The following is a 19,591-nucleotide window of genomic DNA, read 5'->3' as shown; positions in this document are numbered from 1 at the left end:
AGTTTAACTTAGGAAATTTGGTCAATAATAGTAATCAATTGAGAAATGTGAGAATTCTCTAGAAATTCACACAAATCAACTTGGAGGTGATCTCAACCATTGATTAAGTTTTATTCATGGGTGTTGGAGTCCCAATTGGAGCTTATAAGAAGAGGTCGATGGGTATATGGAGGACACAGTAGTTATAGATACTCAATGATTAAGGAAGTTCAATTTTCTTGTTGCAGGTGATTTAACAGTCATATCGAGCCAACGATCTAGTAGCAGTTGGTAGAGGAGAAACATAGAGATTTTCTGGAGGAGTTTCTAGTTCTAAAGGAGTCAGAATAGGAGGTCGAGTTTAAGCTCTAGGAGGCCATGTAGGGGTTTGCGCAGAGTCTCATAGAGGAATATCAATTTGGCTAAAGGGAAGGTCATTTTAGGTGTCAGCGACCAGGGAAATTTCCAAAGGACTTGGTTAGAGACTTCTAGCAGCAGAGGCAGGAAGGATGTCTGATTCAGAGGGAGTTTTGGGCTGAGCGTATAAGGGTTTGCGCAGATGGGTGACGCAAAGGGAAAGTTGGAGCTATGTCTGAGCCCAAATTGAGCCGAGATTTCTTGGAGTGAGCGTAAATTTCCCTCAGTAAATTTAGCTAGTATTTCTCTTGGATATAGTCACCAGTTTGGTGACCATTTTATTGTACTCATAATTTCTACTGTTGAATAATAATAAAACCCTCATCTGCTGCACTGGTTTTGCCACATTGGGGTTTTCCAGGGACATTTGTCCAAAAATAACGGTGTAATAATTTTTGCGTGTCTACTAATATTTCTTAGTTTCCAACATTTTTATTTCTGCAACGTTTATTTTCTTTGGGGAAGAAATTGTAGTGTGATTAATTGAATATTAATCAGAAAATTAATAAATTGTTAATTCATTAGGATAATTAATTCCAGTTCTTGCATTTTAAGCGAATTTTCACATGGTATCAAAGCATATTTCACAGACAGGAGGCTACAAGTTGGAGAAGAAAAATTTTGCTATTTAGAGGGAGCAACAAAACAAAATTTTTAGGGGATGCGTAGTGCCTAGCCAGGCAGTGCGAATTACGAGACAAGGTTCAATTTTCTAGTTGTAGGTGGCAAGAAAGTTTGATTTGTTCAAGGAAGAAATTCTAGCAGGAAGAGGGAGCAACAACTCAATATTTTTTCGGAGCAGGTTTCTTGTCTGGGTACAGAGGATTTGCAACAATTTTCTAGAGCAGATTCAGTGCTGTGTGGAAGAGATATGACTCACAAATTTATACTCAGGATATCTTTAATAAATTCTCTAGAATTCTCCAGTATGGCCATGGAAAGATTTGATATTCATGGGGTTTCAGAATTGTCTTCTAGATTGGAGGACAAATTTGCTTTCTTAAATAACTCAACTTTTCAGGGTGTCTGATACATCGACAGTGGAACGTCAACACACATGATATGGGTTAGAGAATATTTCTCTAGCTATAATGAAGAGAATATGGACTTCCAGATTATGATGGGAAACAAGACCAAATGCACTCTAGTGGGGAGAGGTACCATCGATTTTCAGAGGGAGTCAGGAGAAAATGCCAATGCTATAGATGTACTACATGTGCCGGGATTGGGTAATAGCCTGATTTTTGTATCCCAGCTACATGATAAGGGATATGGTGTCCAGTTTGTAGTGAAGAAGGTGTTTTGTTCAAATATTTCGGAAAAATCACATTGAGAACATAGGGTCGATGCGTTTCAAACCTAAATCAAGGTTCATCATCAGGACAAAGATAAGGGGAAAGATTAATTGATAGAAATGTATAGATATCAGAGATGAAATGGTAAATTCCAACGATTAAATAAAACAAGTGAACGTTACAGGTGTTAGTGTCAGTCTTTCCAACCTTCCTCCAGTGATTAAATATGCTCTTACAAAGTGGTCTCAGAGTTTCCAAGTCAAATTTTGTCATTTCAAAGAGTTTTCAAGCAAAATTTGGTCACTAGGCATTAGGTCTAGGGTTTGCCCAAATGTCAGTCCATGTCACCATTCAGCTGATTTTATCATCATTCATATGGTTTTCATTATCATGTCAGTGTCTAATGAGTCATTTCACACCTTATTCATGCTTCAGTTGCGCCTAGGCAAGCTCATTTCCCTCTCCTAGGGTTTTGAAGGCAATTTCTCTTGGATGGTCAAATCACCGGAAAAACTTGTTTTCTGATGTTCATACACCTTTCCCTATCCTTAAAGTACCTTATCAAACACTTCCCATCCCTAAGATCCCCAAAATTCCTCATTTTTGCACAAACCCTAGTTTCTAGCTACCACCTGGCAATTTTCTAGGTTTGACCTGTGTTTTGCCCTTTTCGACCCCTTCCCCTCACTCAATCTCTGAGATTCCACTTTCCCCTGCTTCCTAACATCCCTCCCCATTCCCAAAAATTTCCCCAAGAATTTAGAAGCCCCCTATCCCCTTCATTTCGCTCCATTTCGACAAAATCCCTTGTTTCACACATCGGGACAAGTTGCACTCAAATGATGTTTCAGAGCAATAAAAGATGAATTTTGGAAAACTGAGAGATTTTTTTGTCCATAACATGCCAAAGAAGAAAAACCTCCTTCACTTTTTGCACAGGTGTCATGGTTTTAGAGAAATGCCAAAATTACAATCGCCGAGTCCAAGGAGTTTGGCCAAGGCACAAAAACGGAAAAAGAAGACCAATCCACTCCGTATCTTGGCTGAGGCTTCACTCAAAGATCATGGCACTCAATATCCTAGCCACAGCTCAAATCCCAAAAAATTCTGAAAGTTTTGGGTAATTTTGACAATTTTTGGAAATTTACAGGTTTTGGCTCCTCAACGGGTCTCACCCCCGGTGAGACCCTTTGTCATCGTAGCTCCGTTTTGCGGAAACTCAGCATTGATGGATTTTTCATGCAAAGTTACATATGCCCATGCATTACCTTGAGTTTTCATGGAGTTTTGGGCCTCCAAAAGGTCAAAATACAGCCAAATTTTGACTTTCTGCCCCTTTTTTGAGCTGCAGAAGTAGTCTTGGGAGAATTGACTTTTGGCTGGGAAAATGACCTCCAAATCCACAAATTATGGTTGGGTTGGAAATTAGACTCAGAGACCTTTCCAACGATCTATCCTGCACCTCATTATGACACCGAGAAGGCCTCCAAACAGGGCTCCAAAGTGCGCGACCCGTTGAGCTGGATGTGCGCGACCCGTTGAGGGAACTTTGCCAGATTTGACCAGTTCAGCCCAGAATTTGCAGTTTAGCTCCAGTTTGACTTGCTGAGGTCAATGGTGGTCCTTTTGACTGTACTTGTGGCACATTTTGGGTACTTTTACTCTTGTTTTACTCTTCTAGAAGTTTCTCTCATGTAAAAGGGTAAAATTGACTGTATGAACTGGTTTCCAAGTTTTTAGAGGCAAGTTGTTTTGACTGCCTATTTTGTAGTGCTTAGTTTAGAGGTTGTTCAAACAGCTCCTAGGATAGTGAGCTCGACCCATGGAGGCAGGGAAAGAGGTTAGATCATCTATATTATGTACTTTCATGCTCATTTTCATGGTTGGACTCTTGAGGGAGGAACTATCATTGTATTATCACTTGTATCTCTGCAATTTTTGGCTAAGGAAGACCAGGGTTTTGCAGTCATCTTTGGGATTCATGTGGATTCAGGTGTTGATGGTGTGTTTCTTTATGTTATTGTAAGCGTTGTGATGTGATTCATTTCCTTTCTATACTGCTGCATATTAAACAAATGAAGTGATAAAGTTAGAATTCATGCTAGCCATGCTCTGCTTTTAAATTTGTTTAATTTCTATGTTTTCTGCTGTCTAAAGAGAATTCAAATCCATTGTTTGCTCTCTTTAGCCCTCTCATCTTTCTTCTAAATCATCCCTTTCAGCTAAAAACATCAATACAGCTTCCTACCTTGCCCCAAAGACCCCCCTGCAGAAACTGTGTCCAATCCCCGCACCCTAAATTGCAGCTCCTCAATTTGCCACCAAAAACCCCCAAATCAACCTTTACAATCAGTTTACTAGCCTAATATCAGTGTTACCTTGATTGGTCATCTCTTCCTATTGAAAATTTACCGAGATTGACCGGAGAGAGCCTTCTCCTGCCCCATAGGGCTAGCTATGAGGCTGAATGGTTTGATGTAGCTTTGAGATTTGCCTTTTCAGCCTGAGGTGAAATTTCAAGTGCTAACATACTGGCGACCATACTGGGGAGAACAAACTTGTTTGTGTGTTGATGTGTTTGTTTCACAAGTCTTAGACGGAGCCTGAAGTTACGCCAGGTAGCCTTCGAAAACGCTCTTGTTTTACATCAGCGTTAGTAGATAAACGCTGCTTCAGTCAATCTCCGTGAGCTTGTGAATATAGCACTTCATTTGCATTTTACCCCAGTACATGTATCAAGTTCAGATCTGATTTTTGATGGTGGACAACGATCAGACACTTGAAAGGCTGAAATCATCCACCTGGCGACTCTTTTCACTGAAGAATCCAGCAACCTATGCTTCATGGTGACTTCACTGCAGGAAGATCAGTAGCTTTGAGCTTTTCAAGATGGATCGGATCGCAAAAAGATATGCTCCCTTGAGCCGAGATCACATCCTTGGTTTTCCAAATAAAATTCCAAAGGTAGATTGGTCAAGGAATCTGCCTATATTTAATGATGATGGTAAGAAGGACGCTGCTCTACATTTGGTTAGATTTCACATGCATATTCGCAAGTTGCAGATTGATTTTCCTGAAGATTGCTTGATGAAGATATTCTTGGCCACCCTGGAAGGTGAAGCTCAATCCTGGTATGAAAATTTGCCGCCTGCTTGTATTTACTGTTTAAAGGATTTTCATGCTATGTTCATTGAAAGATATAAGGACTCTTATCCATCATTGAATTTAGTTCAAGACTGTTGCAAGCATGCCTATAGTTTTATTGAAAGCCTTGAGAAGTTTTATGAAGATGATAATTTCATGGATGAAGAGATCATGGAAGCCCTGTATGAAAATCCGTTTCAGCAGCACACAAAAATCTTAGAGGATACTTGTCAAGATCAACAGTTTGAAGATGGCCATATGGCTGTAATTGATGAAAGAGAAGAGCTTGTTTCAGATCTGCCCACAGAAGAAGACAGCGTGCAAGGTAGCCAAGATTCAATTTTAGAATGTAATGCAGTCAACTCAGCTATTTCAGATCAAAATTCAGATCATGGTGACCAAGAATACCTTGTGTTGAATCCTATAAAGAAGAACTCGACTGTTGAGATCAGCTGGCATGAAGAAAACGAAGTTACAAATCTAAGTGCTCCCACCTCGCCGGAACTAGATCTTCATGAGGAGATCATTCAGTCAGCTCATGAACAGCAAGGTGAGATCTTTGTGCAAGTAAGTGATGAACCTCCGTTCAATAACTCAGTAATAAATGATAGTTTGAATGCCTTGTCATATGAAGATAATTATTGTTTAAGCAGAAGAAAACAAAAGGCATTGTCTCCTTTGTCTGAAGAGGAGATAGATCAGCTTTTGAAAGGTCTTGTTACAGCCCAAGCTACAGCAGATTTGCAATGCACACATAGTCAGGAAAGTGTTGGGGAAACTTCTTCCTCTGTTGAAGAAGATGATTGTCTTGTAGATCAGCAAACAGATAATGATAATCCGGCTGTCATATCATATGAAGATCACCCACCATATTGTCTGACTACCGAAGATCATAGCATACAGGATTACCTTTCAGATTCTTCATATGTTTCATGTGCTGAAATGTTTTTCCAAGAAGAGATCTGCTCATCCATTTGTTCAGAGATTTTTGAAGCCCATGAGCATACTTTTACTGAAGCACATGATGAAGGTAGATCAGAATTTGAAGCAAAGGAAACCTTGTTCTTTCAGCAGGAGGTGGCAATGGCAAATCCTCATGTTTTTCAAGATCCTCTAGCAAGTTTGTTGCAGCCAGCAGTGATAGTGTTTATTACAGTGTTCAGTGATGAAGGAGATCATGGTCAGCTATGTTTTTGGATGCTCAGTTATAGGTTTGTACTGTTGACCAGAAGATATGATAAGAAGAATCAATCAAGAAGGCATCTGCTTGATTGGTTGCATTGGCATTTTGATATAGTTTGATGTATATTGTCTTGTAAGAAACACAGGTGGTTGTCATCATGATTTCAAATCTTGATGGACTGCTGCCCTTCCATAAGCTTTTTAAGTTCTTGTTTTAGTTAAGTCAGTCATGAGTCATTTGTGTTTGGTCTATTGAGTGAGTATTTTCAAGTTATTTCAGTTTGTCATCGAGTCGGTTTGAGTCAAGTTCCAGTTAAGTTTCAGTCAGTTTTCAGTCAAGTTTTCATTCAATGAATGAGTCAAAATCTTGTGTCGTTTGCCGAAATGATGACTCCATTGCCCAATGATTGTAAGGCACTGGTCTGCTCTCCCAAAGGTCTAAGGTTCTTGGCACCTCCAAGGAGCTACCATCCCCATTGGAGCCAATGTTAGTGTCAGTCTTTCCAGCCTTCCTCCAGTGATCAAATATGCTCTTACAAAGTGGTCTCAAAGTTTCCAAGTCAAATTTTGTCATTTCAAAGAGTTTTCAAGCAAAATTTGGTCACTAGGCATTAGGTCTAGGGTTTGCCCAAATGTCAGTCCATGTCACCATTCAGCTGAGTTTATCATCATTCATAGGGTTTTCATTATCATGTCAGTGTCTAATGAGTCATTTCACACCTTATTCATGCTTCAGTTGCGCCTAGGCAAGCTCATTTCCCTCTCCTAGGGTTTTGAAGGCAATTTCTCTTGGATGGTCAAATCACCGGAAAAACTTGTTTTCTGATGTTCATACACCTTTCCCTATCCTTAAAGTACCTTATCAAACACTTCCCATCCCTGAGATCCCCAAAATTCCTCATTTTTGCACAAACCCTAGTTTCTAGCTACCACCTGGCAATTTTCTAGGTTTGACCTGTGTTTTGCCCTTTTCGACCCCTTCCCCTCACTCAATCTCTGAGATTCCACTTTCCCCTGCTTCCTAACATCCCTCCCCATTCCCAAAAATTTCCCCAAGAATTTAGAAGCCCCCATTCCTCTTCATTTCGCTCCATTTCGACAAAATCCCTTGTTTCACACATCGGGACAAGTTTCACTCAAATGATGTTTCAGAGCAATCAAAGATGAATTTTGGAAAACTGAGAGAGGTTTTTGTCCATAACATGCCAAAGAAGAAAGACCTCCTTCACTTTTTGCACAGGTGTCATGGTTTTAGAGAAATTCCAAAATTACAATCGCCGAGTCCAAGGAGTTTGGCCAAGGCACAAAAACGGAAAAAGTAGACCAATCCACTCCGTATCTTGGCTGAGGCTTCACTCAAAGATCATGGCACTCAATAGCCTAGCCACAGCTCAAATCCCAAAAAATTCTGAAAGTTTTGGGTAATTTTGACAATTTTTGGAAATTTACAGGTTTTGGCTCCTCAACGGGTCTCACCCCCGGTGAGACCCTTTGTCATCGTAGCTCCGTTTTGCGGAAACTCAGCATTGATGGATTTTTCATGCAAAGTTACATATGCCCATGCATTACCTTGAGTTTTCATGGAGTTTTGGGCCTCCAAAAGGTCAAAATACAGCCAAATTTTGACTTTCTGCCCCTTTTTTGAGCTGCAGAAGTAGTCTTGGGAGAATTGACGTTTGACTGGGCAAATGACCTCCAAATCCAAAAATTCTGGTTGGGTTGGAAAGTAGACTCAGAGACCTTTCCAACTAGCTATCCTGCACCTCATTCTGACACCTGGAAGGCCTCCAAACAGGGCTCCAAAGTGCACGACCTGTTGAGCTGGATGTGCGCGACCCGTTGAGGGAACTTTGCCAGATTTGACCAGTTCAGCCCAGAATTTGCAGTTTAGCTCCAGTTTGACTTGCTGAGGTCAATGGTGGTCCTTTTGACTGTACTTGTGGCACTTTTTGGGTACTTTTACTCTTGTTTTACTCTTCTAGAAGTTTCTCTCATGTAAAAGGGTAAAATTGACTGTATGAACTGGTTTCCAAGTTTTTAGAGGCAAGTTGTTTTGACTGCCTATTTTGTAGTGCTTAGTTTAGAAGTTGTTCAAACAGCTCCTAGGATAGTGAGCTCGACCCATGGAGGCAGGGAAAGAGGTTAGATCATCTATATTATGTACTTTCATGCTCATTTTCATGGTTGGACTCTTGAGGGAGGAACTATCATTGTATTATCACTTGTATCTCTGCAATTTTTGGCTAAGGAAGACCAGGGTTTTGCAGTCATCTTTGGGATTCATGTGGATTCAGGTGTTGATGGTGTGTTTCTTTATGTTATTGTAAGCTTTGTGATGTGATTCATTTCCTTTCTATACTGCTGCATATTAAACAAATGAAGTGATAAAGTTAGAATTCATGCTAGCCATGCTCTGCTTTTAAATTTGTTTAATTTCTATGTTTTCTGCTGTCTAAAGAGAATTCAAATCCATTGTTTGCTCTCTTTAGCCCTCTCATCTTTCTTCTAAATCATCCCTTTCAGCTAAAAACATCAATACAACTTCCTACCTTGCCCCAAAGACCCCCCCTGCAGAAACTGTGTCCAATCCCCGCACCCTAAATTGCAGCTCCTCAATTTGCCACCAAAAACCCCCAAATCAACCTTTACAATCAATTTACTAGCCTAATATCAGTGTTACCTTGATTGGTCATCTCTTCCTATTGAAAATTTACCGAGATTGACCGGAGAGAGCCTTCTCCTGCCCCGTAGGGCTAGCTACAAGGCTGAATGGTTTGATGTAGCTTTGAGATTTGCCTTTTCAGCCTGAGGTGAAATTTCAAGTGCTAACAACAGGATCAAAGTCAAATCAAATAATTTTGATTTTATTTTAGTCTATTTTATTTTAAAATTTAAAATTTAAAAAAAAGAGGCTAAAAAGTTGGAATCACAGATTACTCTCTAGAGCAGAGCGACTTGTCCTGATCAAATTGGTTCTGGAAGCCACCCCCGTGTACTGGATGTCCCTCGCTTGGATCCCCCGGGGAATCCTTTGTCGTATACAACAACTCTGTAGCCGATACCTCTGGAATGGGCACAAGGTAGGTAAAATATTTCCTTGGGTTTCCTGGAAAAGCATTGCCCTCCCAAATAAATGTGGGGGATGGGGGCTAAAAGATTTGCCTTATTCTGCAAAAGCACCAGTGGCAAAGATGAGTTGGTCTCTCCTTACTACTAACAATCTCTAGACATCCATGACATATCATAAGTACATCTGGCCACTCCAGAACTTGGATTGGGTTCGGAAACATACCTGGCCTAGTGGAGGAATATCCATTGTTTGGAAAACAATCTTATAGACTATGCCTTTCATTAGAGCATATCTAGCATGGCGCATAAACAATGGTTCTTCTGTGAGAATTGGTTTCGACCTGTGGATAGGTGGGTGAAATCGATACATTCTCCCTCCTGAGCTCATTCATTTCCTTAATCACAAGGAGGTCAAGACGATAGCCCATATTGCAGATCAAGACCATTGATCCTTTCTTAGACAACACTGGAGATCAACTCATGATCTGAATATCCCTGCACAATGGTAGCAATATTGGGATTCATTGATAGGGGCTCTACAGGAAGCACATATTATTCTTAATTAGGAACCTGATGTCTTAGCTTGGTCCCCTGCTGAGCACGGGAAATATAGCCCAAAGCTGGGATACTTGCATCTAATTCAGGCCTGAAAGCCCAATCATACCCAGGATTGGTGGCAGCAGCTTTGGAATCTTAAAGCTCCCCCTCGAACCTGGTTATTCATGTGGTCTGTTCTAAACAACAAAACCCCCAGGGGAGAGGCGCTTATGCATAGATCTGTATACGGGTCGAGCTGGTGTGTCCTTTGCAAATAGGAATCCAAATCAAATGAACATTTGTTTTTGTACTGTTTACATGTCTCTCAATTCTGGCAAGCCATCACATAGCAGCTCTCAATTAGAAACACTTGGCAGGGACATTCTCTTATGCATGCCTGGAATAGATGGACCATCACTCATCAAAGGAAAAAATACCAATGCCTCCCTCTCATACTCTGCTGGTCCATTTGGCTTGGGCACAACCGCCATATCTTCAAGAATCAGCCTGTCAACTAGCAATTTCTCTCTGCAAAGGCAATGTCTGTTTACCAGGATATCCCTGATGACAAGCCACCTCGCACCCGCACTATATCAGGACCTGGTATTATCAATAAATTTTGGCCATGGGCCTTCTTTGACGGGGCAGCACAGCCTCACGACTGTGGGGGGGGGGGGTTTGCCTATATATCTCAGAACAACAACCTTACAAATTCAAGCTAGGACTGGGTGAAGGAACAAACAATTTCGCCGACCTTCTTACTCTCAGACACTTGCTGCATTTCACCCTTGTGCATAATTGCATTTCTATTCAGATCTTTGGAGATTCTCAAATCATCATAAACTGGTTCAATGCAATAAATCAATGTCATGCCATATCTATTCAAAATATTCTAAATGATGTGCTAAATCTCAAATCAGGTTTTAATATGGTCTCTTGTCAACATATACACAGGGAATTCAATGAGGATGCTGACAAGCTTTCCAAGGAGGGATCGTTATTTCCCCGAGGCATGTAGTTAATCAACGAACAGATGGGCACAGAGGTCTATCAATATCACCATAGACCATACATAGACAAGGACTACTTCAGGGTGGATCAGCCATAGACTACATTGTAGCTACATCTGATGTTTTTTTTTTGAGTTATACATAGATTTTGGAACATGCATATATTACTATTACTATGACAAAAGAGACAATATTATTTTTTGAAAATGGTCAGCAAGGCCAAGTTTTTGCTATCACAAAATATGTACAAAAGCACTAGACTGATCATACAGGTATCGCATATGCCTCAGGCATCTACTACATGTAATTTTTCTCTCATAATGAAAGATTACGATTTTTCTCTTTAGAAAAAATTTTAAATTTAAAAGAAGATTCTAACAAATTATATATATATATATATATATATATATATATATATATATATATATATAAACTCATTAATTAATTTAATTAGATTCTAATTTTTGTTAATAACAAATTATATCTATATCTTTTTTTTTTTCCCCTGGGAAAAAGTCGTAATTTCTATTAAAGATAAGAAATTACATTTTGTATATGCCGAAGCATTCATATAGAGGCAGCAGTGCCTGTCAAGATCATAGTCTGCTGAACTAGATAATCAAAAATTAAATCAGTTTGTCTCCATGCAGGGAGCAGTTCAAAACTAGACATTAGCAGTGTTCAAAAATAGAGGCCATTGCTCTACGCAGAGAGCCATATATATGCTGTTATATCAAAAGAAAAAGTGCTGTGTTGTTCTAGTCATAGAGAAATATATACATGCTATTGACAACAAAAAACAAGTAAAAGTCTGTGATGGGCTTTTATAGCCCATCATCCATCTGATCATCAAAGGGTCGGTGATAATGCTGATAGTAGGACCCTTTGATTTCCTCCTGTATCAGCCAATTATCCCCTTGTCTGTGCGCTGCCTCTTTGGAGAGTTGATCAGCGATGGTGTTTTGTTCCCTGTAGATGTGACGACAAACAAAAGATTCAAAGGAAGTAGTCAGTCTCTTTGCCTCATCTAATATATGTCTCAACGTAAATGCATGACAATGAGATGCATCAGTCAGCCAATTGCAAACTATTTTAGAGTCTCCAAACAGCTGGAGATGTCTGCATTGTTTTTGTATGGCAAAGAATATGATATGCTTGGCAGTGCACAGTTCAGCATAGTTATTAGTGCCTCTGCCTAAGTTAATTTGAATTTTGTAGCAGTGTGAATCGTTGAGATATAGAATTGCTCCTCCTCCACAGCCCACATCTTGTGCCGAGCCATCAAAAAAAGCCCATGGTTTGGACTTGTCAATATCCAGATGTCTAATGATGCGAACAGGGCCTGTGGTTTCATCATCTGGTATCATGTTATAATCTGCAATAGTATGGTGGAGGATTTTGGGCCAATGGGGGGCTCTAAGATTAAAGATAGCCTGATTTCGGGCGATCCAAACTGCCCAGCAAGCATGCAGCTGGATGTTGATGGATTTCCCCGAGTGATCATGATTCCAATTCTCCCATGCATCCATTAAGTTATTGCCATGCCAATTTTTTAATTGCGGGAGGTGAGTAATGAGGGCATGCCAAAATTGTAAAGTAATGCTGCAGTTCAAGAATAGGTGTACAATGCTTTCTTCCTCCCCATGACAGAGATGGCATCGGAACAGTCCGTGGAAGGATCTCTTCATAAGATTAGTGCCCGTTGGTACTTTATCAAACAGAGTGTTCCACATAAGCAATCGTGTGCGAGGGGCTGATTTGAGCTTCCATAATGCTTTCCATGAGGGGTGGATAATTTGAGGCTTGTATGGCTCCATGAGCTTTAGATAGCCAAGCTTCGGGGCATATGCTCCGTGTTTAGCAAAAGCCCAAATGATTTCATCAGGTCCTTCAGTGAGCCTGATATGAGCTTGTGTGAGCGCGTCCGTGTACTCTGTCCATTCGTTATGCCACTGTGCCGGAATATCTAATGCTTGCGCACTGGTCCAGGCCTGTTGAAGAAAGGAGGAGTTTGCTTGGTCACCGATGTGCATGATGTTGATGATACCTCTGTCATTAAGATGTTCAATGAGGCCAGCTGATAGTCTATGAGTGTTACCACACCCAACCCATGGGTCCAGACCTATTCGGACCGCATTACCTGCCTTAATGCGCCAAGTTAATCCCTCCCGTAACAAAGTTAAGGTACCGATGACAGCTTTCCATATGATGGATATGTGATGATTTGTACCATGATGACTGCACATCCAATCCAACACATTCAGGGGTTTGATATACTTTGTGTATGCTACCCGAGTCCAGAGTCCATCAGTGGTAAGGAAATTATATCTATATCTATATCTATATAACAAAAATTAGAATCTAATTAAATTAATTAATGAGTTTGTTAATATATATATATATATATATATATATATATATATATATATATATAAACAAGACATAAAAATATATTTATAAATTTCAAATAAATAAAGGAATAACTAGATAAAATGATAGATTAAAAAAAAGAAAAAGAAAAAAGTAACCAACTAACCAGGGAGAGAACAAAGAGAAGGGATCCACGAGTTGTTTAACTTCCATCCATCATCCCCATTAAGAAATTTTTTCCTTTTTTCAATTTCAATCGCTTCTCTTAATTTTCGGTGATGGAAATAATCAACCCTCGTGAGGACCTTAGAATCCTCTAAGAAAATATGGTGCTTTGTTAATTCAGCATGTTCGGCTAGAGAAGATGAGCGAGTCCTACAATGCTTAAGGTCCACCGTGTGCTCCTGAATCCTTTGTGAAATGGAACGACCAATCTCACCTATGTAGGGGGTTCCACATGAACATGGGATTAAATAAACACCTTTCATGCATTTGGGATCAATAGGGTCTTTGACAGATCTTAAAGAGCTACGAATGGTTTTAAAAGGTCTAAAGGTGGAGCCAATATTTTTCTTTTTAAGAATTCTAGAAATTTTGTTAGTTGTCCCTTGGATAAAGGGAAGCTGTACATTAGAGTCCACCCTAACCTCTTTTTTAGAATTAGGTCCCGACTAGCTTTTAAAAAGGCTCTGAAACCTTGCAACTTGCTATAACCATTCTTCTTGAAGACATTGAAGAGATGGTTTTTCTCATCCATCAGATGGTTTTCATCCGAAACCCAAATAGTCCTAGTAGCTAAAGTATTGAGAACACCTAATTTCTGGGCTAGAAAGTGATGAGAATTAGCATGAAGATACTGCTCACTATGGGTTTTCTTACGAAACACCTGGTGGGAGAAAGAACCATCATCCTTTCTTGAAATGAGAACATCAAGAAAGGGAAAGCTTCCATTAACCTCACATTCCATGGTGAATTTAATGGAATCAGACTGGTTATTAAGATGTTCAAAGAAAGAAGCTAGCTTTTCCCTACCATGGGGCCATAAGTTGAAGGTATCATCAATGAATCTTTTCCACAATTTTGGTTTAAAGTGAGCAGAAGCTAAAGCTCTAGATTCAAAGTCTTCCATAAAGAGGTTGGCAACCACAGGAGAGAGGGGAGAACCCATCGTTACTCCACACATTTTCTCATAGAACTCACCACCAAAACTAAAGAAGGTCGAGGTAAGGCAAATCACAACAAGCTTAAGCAGAATTAGGATCCATAATGTGATTGATAAATTCAATAGCTTCTTTAATCGGGATGTTTGTGTAAAGAGAAACTATATCAAAACTTACCATAAAATCACCAGGATCAAATTCAATTTCTTTAAACTCATTAACAAAAGAGAAAGAATCTTTAACAAAGGAACTAGACTTACCTACTAAGGGTTTAAGATTCTTAGCTAAATACTTAGCGAGGAGATAAGTAGGCCCACCTATAGTATTGACAATAGATATAAGAGGGGCCCCTTCCTTATGAATCTTAGGAAGCCCATAGATCCTAGGCGTGATAGGGTTACTTTCTATAAGCTTCTGACTAATTGAGCTTACAAAATTATTAGATTTAATAGCCTCCGCAACAACCTTAGAAACATTTTTAATGGGGTTCTTATTAAGTTTTCTATAGCTTCCACTGTTGCAAAGGTGATCTAAAATTTTATTCTTGTAATCATCTTTTTCCAAGATCACCACCCCTCCCCCTTTATCATCTTTAAGAACAACAACCTGAGGGTTATTGTTTAAATATTTCAGGACTTTGAACTCTGCCTTGCTAATATTGCTTTTAGGCAGCCTAGAATTTCTCAAAATCACAGAACAATCTTGCCTAATGACATTTTTTATGTGATCTGGCAATTCCTTGATTCCAGATTCAATAGAGCAATTGATCTCCTCAACATGAATCTTACGAGGGGCTAGAGAAAAATTCAACCCCTTTCCAAGAAGAATATAAATAGGGGATCAAACGAAAACATGGAAAGATTAAAAACCCTATTATTAGAAGAGCAAGCTATATTATTATTATTATTATTATTACTACTACTATTAGTATTACTATTATTATTACTATTACTATTACTACTAAATAATAATAATTATTATTATTACTACTGCATAATTTTTTTCTTCTTATTTTTATAAAAGAAAGGTTTATCAAAATTATTAATATTACTAGGAGAATTTCTAAAATTAAGGTCAATGGAATCGACATCATTAAATGAATCACAATTTACAATAGGCCTTTTATCATTGACGTTATTATTATTGGAATTCATTTTTATATTATGGTATTCATCCTTAATATCCCAATTAATATAATTAGTTGAGGAAGACGAATTAAAAGCGGAGCCAACAGAAGAAGGGTTCGGTGGAGCTGACAAATTCAAGGTTACCGAGAAGGGTGGCCACCGGATTGCTGAGGGAGCATAAAATAAGGGTCATCAAACACAATCGGAGACTTGAAAAAATCGTCACAATGTAGGGGATGAAGGATCACCATCTCACTTTAGAGACGCCACCAGAGCAATAAGACTCAGGCATTCCACAACACCACTGGAACTAAACCTAGATTGGACATCCACGCTAGAAGACAAATTAAATTTAGAGGGATCTGCATCAACACATTGTTCAACTGAGCATGATGAGTTATCTGTTATCCAGGAATGTAATGAAGCAAGCTGATCAATGCTAATGCGACTCTAGAGACTTAAATCCTGCAAATCATAACTCTTGGATGCTGGCTCCCGCTTCTTCCACAACTTGTTGAATTTCTTGGATTGTTTTGATTTAGCATCTTCTCCAGCACGAAAGGCTTTTAATGCAGAACCTGAATCGATTTTTGACTAGAGCACAAGAGAGATAAAATTGGATAGAATTAAATGAAGCCTCATCAAATCTTTTTATACCAGTCCAAATCCTTTATTGTCCTCAAAATCTCAGATCGAACAAGGGCAATACCTGCTCTTAAAAAGACAGGGAAATTCTTAAGACAACAAAGTTTATGCTTAATCTTAGCGAAACCAGGAATTACCGAAGAATCTTTGTAGCGTTTGAGAAATGTTAGGTCAATAATATTTTTGGCCACCTTCAACCTCATTCATTCAAAAAGACAAATTTTAATATCAACATCCCTTTCGTATAGGGATATAATCTCAGACTTTATGCTTCTGTGGTTCATGATATATTGTTTAAATCTTTCAGAAAAATCACATTGAGAACAAAGGGTCGACGCATTTCGAACCTAAATCAAGGTTCATCTTCAGGACCAGGATAAGGGTAAGATTAACTGATAGAAATTTATAGATCTCAGAGATGAAACGGTAAATTCCTGAGCTGGAATAGGGTGAAATAGATTGGAGTTCGAAGCAACAAGTTGTACTTTGATTCTTCAATGGCACCGATAGGTAGTGATAGTAACAGGGGGAAAGAACTGAATGAGCTATGCAATTGGATAATGAGACACTTAAAGCATGGAGCACTTAGAATGCTCAGGGAGACTGTAACAGGTGTTTCAGAACTTGTCACTGAACACGATGATGTGTGCAGAGGGTGCGTGCTTGGGAAATATAATAAAGCAACAACCCCAAGAAGTGACAGTGAAGCAGATGGCTTGTTGGGACTGATACATTCAGACATTTGTGGTCATATGTCCACTAGATCTCTCATTGGGGCTGAGTATTTACCTATATCTACTTCTTGAATACCAAGGATGAGGTCTTTGATTGCTTCAAGGAGTTCAAGGCTCTAGTGGAGAATGCGATAGGGAATAAGATCAAGGAGCTTCGCTCAGATAATGGTGGATAGTACATAGATAAAGACCTCACATATTTCTATGCAAAGGAAGGCATTAGAAGAAAGTGGAAAAATCCATAAAATCTACAGTAGAATGGGGTAGTGGAGTGGAAAAACAGACCTATAATTGGATTTAGAGAGGCCATGTTATATGACTAGGATTTTCCCAAGTTTGTATGGGAAAAGGAATGTAACACAACAATGTATATTCAGAACAAGACTCCTCACAAGGCATTGGGGAAGAAAATGCCATAAGAGGTATTCTCAGGAAAGAAGCCTGAGGTGAGTCACTTCAAGATCTTCAACAACATAGCTTACTTCCATGTTCTAGATGAGAAGCACACCAAATTAGATCAGAATGCATAGAAGGGGTTCCTCGTTGGGTATAGCAAAACCTCAAAGGCATATAGGATCTATCTTCCTAGTAGTAGAAAGATCATAGTGAGATGAGGCATAAAGTTCATGGAGTACAAATCCTTCAAAAAGTCTCAGAAGATGCCATTAAGTGGTCAAAGTGAGCCACCAAAAGTTTCATTGGTCCAACAACAGGGGTAGCCACATGTGCAACCAATGGGACTTCCTATTGGACAGTCACAGGGTTCTACTTTATTTACCGGTACTAACATATCCTTAGGTGCAGTAGTCCCCATGAGTTCTCAATACATGGATCAACAAAAGCAGGATGAGGAGCTGGTTGAGTCTCCCACCACTAGTGGTCGAACTCATAGAGAAGTTCGTTAGACATTAAGAGATGCAGAGGAGTTCATTGGAGCCCCTAGGACAAAAAAGAGAGAGTGCAAACAACTTGGTAGATACAAAGCTTTCATGGCACAGGTTGTAGAACCTTCCAACTATCAGGAGGCCGCACAACATTAGGTGTGGATAGATTCCATGGTAGAGGAGTACAATTCTATCATGACAAACGATATTTGGGAAGTGGTGTCGACGCATGAGGACATGTTATTTGTAGGTTCTTGATGGATCTACAAGATCAAGTACGCTGCATACAACAGTGTGGAGAAGTACAAGGATAGGTCTGTGGAAAAGGGGTATGTGCAGAAAGAAGGGATAAATTATGAGGAGAACTTCACCCCAATTGCTAGATACACTTCTATCCGGTCTGTTATATCCCTAGTAGCACATATGGGGTGGTAGATTTACCAAATGGATGTCAAGACAACATTATTGAACGCAATGATAGAGGGGGAGGTTTATATATAACAACTAGAGGGTTTCGTGACACCTGAGAGGCGCACACATGTGTGCAGGCTAAAGAAAGTTCTATACAAGCTCAAGCAAGCTCCCAGGGCATGGTATGGTCAGATTGACAACTACTTGCAGCAGATGGGATTTGTCAAGAGTGACACAGATCCCAACCTTTACTACTTGATGATAGAGGATGAGCCACCCATCCTAGTGTCATATGTAGAAGACCTCTTCTTGATAGGGTCATTAGGGCTCATAGAGGACTTCAAGAGGAACCTAGAAATAGAGTTTGACATGAAGGATTTGGGGTTGATGCACTAATTCCTAGGATTGTAGGTGTGGCAGAATGACGAGGAGATCTTCCTTGGTCAAGGGATATAAAGGTTCTGAAGAGATTCAGGATGCAAGATTGTAGACCCATGTCTACACCCATTGTCACCAAATTAAAGAATATAGATGCATCAAAGGACAAGGATGTTGACCCCACTTTTTATAGAAAACTCATCGGTTATCTCATGTATTGGTCAATACTAGGCCAAATATCTACTTCAAAGTCAACACTCTCATTCAGTTTATGGTGGAGCCAAAGAGAGTGCATTGGACAACAAAGAGGGACATTTTGAGGTATTTACATGATGCAATCGAGTATGGGTTGGAATGTACCGGAGGGGATGATGTCAGACTCTGGATTCACAGATGTAGATTGGGCAGACAATTCTGTGGATAAGAAAATTACCTATGGGTACTATCTCAACATTGGATCAGGGTGGTTTCTTGGTATAAAAGGAAGAAAAAGTAGTAGCATTGAGCTCTACAGAGGTAGAGTATATGGAAACTAACACTACCACGTGCGAAGCTATATGGCTTCAAAAGTTGTTGGTGAGCTCATTTATGCAAAGGATAGAGGCGACTAATGTCTACTGTGATAATCAGAGTTGCATCAAGCTCTCTAAAAAACTAGCGTTTCATGATAGGTTGAAACAAATATATATTCAGTGTCATTTCGTTAAAGATTGTGTGCAGTTTTGAGTAGTCCAACTAAAGTATGTTCCCATGGAAGAGCAAGTTGTAGATATACTCACAAAAGATCTAGGAAGAGCTAAGTTCTTCTAATTCAGAAAACAGATGGGTATAGTGGAGAAATCGTTTCAGTAGAAAGGACATGATATTTTGGATGCTTCTCAATTGCAGTGTTTGCAGTAGAAACAACAACAGTGAAAGGGATGTTAGTTGGGTTAGAGTGTAGATGTAGAGTCGGCAACAATACATGTTGTATAGTGCAGTTTCAGTAGCAACACAAATGCAACACATTTCAACTATAGTTTATAGTAGATGAATCAAAGTCAATGTAGTGGTTGATGGATAGTAGAAGGCAACTACAGTTGTCAGACATCAACATTGATTTGGAGAACACCTTCCTCATTAAAAGGGAGTGTTAGTTTTTGTAGCATCACATAGTGTTCTAGTCTCAAACCTTTCTATAGAGGCTAAAACACATGAGTTATCCAAAACCCAGAAACCATTTCTGAAAATTCCACATAGAGATAGCTCA

This window comes from Pinus tabuliformis, chromosome 1_2 (assembly GCF_031772625.1).
Source record: "Pinus tabuliformis cultivar Carrire ecotype Pingquan chromosome 1_2, CPIR1, whole genome shotgun sequence".
NCBI lineage: Eukaryota > Viridiplantae > Streptophyta > Pinopsida > Pinales > Pinaceae > Pinus > Pinus tabuliformis.
This window is presented reverse-complemented; position numbering follows the sequence as displayed.